Source organism: Pseudorca crassidens, chromosome 11 (assembly GCF_039906515.1).
Source record: "Pseudorca crassidens isolate mPseCra1 chromosome 11, mPseCra1.hap1, whole genome shotgun sequence".
In the NCBI taxonomy this organism is placed as follows: Eukaryota; Metazoa; Chordata; class Mammalia; order Artiodactyla; family Delphinidae; genus Pseudorca; species Pseudorca crassidens.
This window is the reverse complement of record NC_090306.1, coordinates 88,035,893-88,042,236: the sequence shown is the minus strand read 5'-3', so window position 1 is coordinate 88,042,236 and position 6,344 is coordinate 88,035,893. Positions and strand designations below refer to the sequence as shown.

The window sequence follows — 6,344 nt, the reverse complement described above, 5'->3', positions numbered from 1 at the left end:
CAGTCATATCCATCATAATTCTCTGGTTTATATGTCTGTCTCCTGTGCCCAGTTGTGAATTCCTTGCAGAGAGGGGCTAGCCTTCATCTTCTGTGTCCCCAGCAGCTTAGAGCAGAGACCTGCATTTGAAAGTAAGAAAAATAACAATAGCCAACATTTGTTGAAAACTTACTATGTGTTTCTCACTATGTTAGACTTCTCCATGGATTAACTATTTAATCCTCATAATTCTTGGTGAAATAGGATTGTTCTCCCCATTTTATAGATGTGGCAACTGAGGCAGAGAGGTTAGGCAACAACTTTTCCAAGGTCACACAGCTAGTAAGTGAGGATCCAGTTTTCAAACTGGGTGACGCTAGATCCAGTACTGTTAACCACTACCCTCTACTGCTTAAAACAATAGCTAATGAATAAATAGCAGGTGGTGCTCCGATCTCATTGACATGATAGAAAACTGTCAGGCCGAGTAACACAAAGGATAACGTCTGTGCTAATCAACAAGACAGGCTTATGAGGGTACATCTCATGACACTGAGTCGATTGGGAGACTGGCAGTTAGAGACTAGCTTTGGTTAAATAATCCTTACTCTGCAAAATCTTTCTCTCTGGATTTTTGAAATAACATTACATTATATTGATCAATAATCCAAGAAAATTCTGGTACAGATGAGCCCTTCAGAGGCTAACCCAAAGGTCTGAATGAGAAGACGCCAGATGAGGAAGTCCTTACAATCCCTTGGTTCGGTGGATTTCAACCTCATTTAGAATTTTGGAGAAGCTTAATTTTTTTTTTTTTCCCAATGTCTACCCTACTTCAGAACAATCAGATCAGTACGTCTGGGGGTGGGGCACAGAAATCGTATTTTTCAAAGCTTCCTAGGTGATTCCACTTTCATGGATGACTGCTGCTTAAGGAAAACATTTTATTGTGTGAAGTCAATGAGACTGAGGTTAATCTGTTATAGCAGCTGTGTTACCTTAACTAATACGTGAAGGAGAGAAATTGGAAGCTTTTTTCTGATTGTTTTCTCTCTGAAGAACATGGATAAGTGTCTGGGTCTTGGAATGGGTTAGATTCCTGGAGGGGGGAGAATGAACCATACTTGCATTTCCTAAATAGTTGTGAAAGATGCTGCAGGGGGTGCTGGGGAAGAATTCTATCAGATAATTTGGAAAACCCTGCCTCTGCCATCCTTTTCTTAGGGATTGACCATGCTGGTTAGCTCATTAAAGGTTCTGAGACATCCCTCAGTAAAACATAAGGTAACAAAACCAAACAAAAACAGTTCAACTTTGCTTAAGGCAGTATTTTCCAGAACTTTTAGACCAAGGGATGTTTTCTCTTTGCAAACTAACCTTAGCACCTCCAGATCTATGTTCTATTGCTCTTGCAATACTAGGGAAATACTATCCTAGATTTTAGCAGGTTGAATGTTGCATTTTTAAATTACCAGAATGTAGAAGTTTGCTTGCCAGGGGCCGTGGGGATTCCGCAGTTCAGGACCTGTTCATAGACTTTATCTACTAGTTGCATTAGAAACATTTCTAAACACGTGGATTTGTTTAGGAATTGAATAGTTTTATTTCTGTGAGGCTCATTCGATTGCTATGAACAGAGGTTCTTCAAGTTATTTCAAATCCCTACCACTGCCTCCCTGCAATGAACAAGTGCTTAAAATGGTGCCTAGCACATAGTGGGTGCTCAACCATTCTTAATATTATTATTAGAATATGCTAATGTCACAGACAACAGCTACACAAATCTACACCCTTAGCCCAGTGTAGCTGTGAGGTAGCTCTGGATTTCCTCTGTCCCGGGTTGACACAGTTCTGCTGATCTGTGTGTCCCTCACGGGGTGGCATGTCATTTTCTCTACTGCGGTCCATATTCCTTTTTGCTGATTGTTATAGTTTGTCTCTTAACCATTCAAAGTTGTTTTCAGACAAGGATTTTTTTTTTTCCCAAATGTGTTGGGTTTATTTTACTCTGATGCAAAACCAAAGATTCCACTATCGCACAGAGACCAATATATTACAAGGTCATGAAAAAGTGGTGCAGGACGTGTGGACAACTGGAGGGTCAGGTCATCTCCTTTGTAACATGACACTACACCGTCGCCGAGCAACACACTGAAAATAACACTGCGGGACTGAACTGAAATGTGGCACGAACATGACAACTTCCGGGCATGCCTTCAAGCACCTCCCTTAGGATGGACTCGATATCTGGGCTTCAGTGTGGGGAGGATTACAGTTCTTTGGAAGAATAAAAAGTTCACACTTTTGAAATTTCACAGAAGAATTTTAAGGCCAAAACATAGTGGGTTCATTTCTTACCACCTCCAGGGACAAAGCTGATACTTTATTCAAAACCACATTAAGCTTCTAGTTCAAATCCCAGCCCAACCTTGTGTCCTCCTGCACTGAAGTTCTTTCCATGGATGAGAGCTGACAGGGTCAGTTTCACTCCTGGTTGAAGGGCCTGAGTACAACCCAGTCCAATCAGGCTGGCATTATTTACTTTAGCAGATAGAGAAGTTCTACAATCCAGCTTGTACTTAGCAGCGATGCCGAAACGTGTGTTGTTCCTGCCTACCGTCCACACGAGGTTTATTGATGTTTCAATCTTCTTGTTCACCTTCTGGGAGATCCACCCTCCAAATTCAATGCCATCGTTCATGTGAGTATGCAGCTGGTAGTCTGCGGCCCTGTAACCCAGGGTGAAATTATTCTGTGACAGTTTCGATTTGGCTGTGTCTAAACTCATCTGATAGCCAGCAAGCCAACCTTCAAAGGCCAACACAGCCCAGCCATAGATGGTTTGTCCAGAAAAATCTATATCAACATTATTGCCAAGACTGAAACAATCCTGTTTATAGGAGGCCTTCAATTTCCCACTCTTCTTTCCTGTGTTCGGGACAAATATGGTATCGAGTGTCAGTTTCAACCCTTGAGTTGAACTTATGCCTTGAGTTTAATGAACTTGAGTTGAGTTTCAATTTATTCTCCAAAGAGATTTCTGTCCCAAAAGTACTGTCTGTGTTCTACTTTGGGGTGAAGGTCAGCCCATAGTTACAAATCTTGTATTTGGTTTCTAGGTTGCCTAATGCTTTCCCTGTAACAGTGTAAGCATGACCAGAAGTAGAAAATTCCACTCCACTACATAGATCTATTTTGACCATGCTAAACCCATATCCTTTGCTGAAGACATCCTCGGCAGACTTTCCTAGGTCACAGTAAGACGGCGTGTTACACGTATCTCTGACGGGATGGCCCGTCCGCTCCGCCAGGGCACCGCTGAAGCCAGACGAGGATTTTAAATCAACAATACTACACAGGTAGTTTGTTCTCTCCAGTATCCCCTACTACGCTGCACTTAAGACCTGGGAATGGCTTTCTCCTGCCCAGGGCTGCCCTCCTGCTCTCTCATTGCTTCCTCCTTATGTCCCCCTCGACTAGTACTCACCTCCTCTGTCCCCGCGATCTGTCCTCAGCGGTGACAACATGAGAGGTGAGAGTTTCCTCTTGGGTGAGAGGATTAATTTCCTGATTGGAATGTGGAGGCTTTTCCCGTATTGGAAAAGGCAAAAGAGGGGCTGGGACGCTTCCTGGGTAATACTGTTGTGCATCCCCTATGGCTATAGCATTCTGAGTTGTCAGTGGTCCTTTCTCTACATCATGCCAGCTACCGAGACTTTAGTCCTTGGTCACTTGGACTAATAAAGCATTTCACGTGTGCCCTGACCAGCATTCCAAGGAGGGAGAATCACCATCCTCGCCATCACCAACATTAGCGTCCTCATCATCACCATCACAAACACACACATACCTTTCACACATGCCAGACATTCTAAACTTTTAACTCAGTCTTCACCGCAAGCCTAGGACAGAGGTATTAGTATCATATACTATCCCCATTTTGCAGTATGAGACAGAGGCAGACAAAGGTTTACTCACTTGTCCAAGGTCACAAGGCTAGTAAGTGGTGGAGCGGGGACTTGAACCCAGGCAGTGTGAAGCCACTGGTTGATGCCGAAACATCATCTCCAGGAACTGCTTTGGATCTTGAATCTTGAACAAGGTATTTCTGGACCTTGTGAGACGGCCAACGGGTCAAAGCTTATGCTTCTGAAGTAGAACAAACCTGTTTACTGGGGAATCAATTGTATCTTTTGCTTTGCAGGGGAATAAAAAAGGCCAGAAATTGATATCTAAGGTGAGTTTTCTGGTCAAGATTTATTTTTCATTCTCCCTGCAATTTTTCCTAGACTAAGGAAGAAAGAGAGCTCAGAACAGCAGCTACCTGTTGGTCTCTCTTGAGCAGCTGTCTAGAAAATTGAAAAAGTTGCTTCACGTTAGGTTCAACAAATCCAAGAACTCGTAGAATTTTTCCAAATGAAGATGGTGCCTTGGGAAGTAAAAACTTAGAAAAGGGAAAACAATACTACATCCCTGAAAACTTTCAGCATGAGAAATCGTTACCGAACCAGGTTCGACTTGCTCGCTGCACAGCAAGCCAAAAAACGCTAACGCTGAGGTTTGCAGCGAAGAGAGGGCTTACTCGCAAGGCAACCAAACGAAGAAACTGGAGAACAAACTTCAAATCCACCTCCGCGAAGGCAAGCGGCTCCGGGGCATCTACGGAACAACTAACAAAGAAGCAGGACTGTCTGAGGCGTGGGGAGCGTGGGGAAACTGATTGGAAAAGGGGTGGTAATTGACATTCTGCGCAGGTGTAACTAGGCTACAGGCCTCCGCAAGTTCGAAAGGTCACTGGGCGGACACTCGCGCATGCCCAGTTGGAGAGTCGGTGGTCTTAACAGGTCTTTACCAGCTCAGCTCGAACTAGACGCAGCTGACTTCAAGCTCCTGACGACGACTCAGGCAAACATCTTATCGTTTACGCTACATGCAGCTTGCAGGACTTGTGAGTATTTTGCAGCAACAATTAAAACGACCTTGATTAGTGAAGGCAGGTAACAGGTGAAATGGATTTAACTAATGATTACCCACGGTTTCAAAATCAGAGAGAACTAGCTGGAAATGTGGTCCTTGATAAAATTTAAATTCAGGCCAAGGTGGAACAAACAGAACTAACAAAACAGACTTTCAGAATCTCAATTCATAATTTCAAGTAGCATTAAAGGTAGTCTCCCAGGAGAAGAGATGTATTTTTCTATCCTAGCTTGTGGATTTTATGCTGAGTAGGCATTTTCAGTGGAATCCAGTTTTATTATAGGAATAGCTTGCTGTTGATTCTCCTCGATATTCTTTTTGTGTACTAATTGGGTAGAATTCTTGGCACCTGAAACATCTTGGCCAGAGCACAATATAGTTTCTTCTCTCCTTCATATCTTAAGTCAACATTGAAACAATTCGATAGTTGTTTATATTCCAGATATAGAAATTACTAAAAAGAAACCCACATTCTTCTGTTTTTTTTTTTTTTTTTAAGCTGTTTCTTGTACCCGTCTGCTGAGCAATGTTGAATTCTTTTTTTTTCTTTGCCCTTCTCCTTTCTCTTTGGGTAAGAATAGCTTCCACTTTTCTGAATCAAAGGACTTAACAAGCTAAACTGAGAGTAGCCTGTAGTTTAATATCATGGTTTGAAATAATCTCTTTAAAAAGTCTTCAAGTAAAAGTCTAAGTAATATTTTATTTGGCTTGATTTATATAGGTAGTTGTCCTGAATACTCCCTAATACCTTTGATTGTATAGACATATGTCGTGTTAGTAGGATGATTTTTTTTTTCTTTAGTTGCCATCACACTGTAAATTTCACTCATTCTTTCATTCATTCAGCAGACATTTATGGAATGCCAAACACTATACTGGGCTCTGAGGACACAGAAGTGGGTAAGTAACATTGCCTCGTGCATTATAACTTCCACCATACTTTTGCACATATTATCTTAAATTTTATTACAACCTTGGGAAATAGACTGGGTAAAAGGTGATATCTTGATTTGGTAGATATGAAAATGGAGGCCTAAAGGAATTGAGTGATTTATTCAGTGTCAGTAAGTTAGCATGAGCTAGTAACAGATGCCCGGTAATCTTACTCTAATCGTGTGCTTTGCCTGTTATGATAGACCACCATTCTGATAGCTGATGCCTAAGCTGATGAATGGATTATCTGTGGTTCATCTAATTCAGTCATTAAAATGCTAAACTGAATTTAGTCCTGTCTACTTGTTGTCACATGAGACAAGGTCATGGCCACCAGAAGTCCTGAAGAGCAAATATAAAGGCATACGGTTGTGATTCATACAACTACAGGCATACTTGGGCCAGAACTGAAGTGTCACCGATTCCAGATGGTCCATTCCGTGATCTACTGGTCT

General features: G+C 42.0%; 1 pseudogene; it reads right to left on the bottom strand.

Annotated features, from left to right (window-relative positions):
- Nucleotides 1-2,343: 2,343 nt before the first annotated feature.
- On the bottom strand, nucleotides 2,344-3,773 carry LOC137202941 (voltage-dependent anion-selective channel protein 3 pseudogene; annotated as a pseudogene).
- Nucleotides 3,774-6,344: the final 2,571 nt, after the last annotated feature.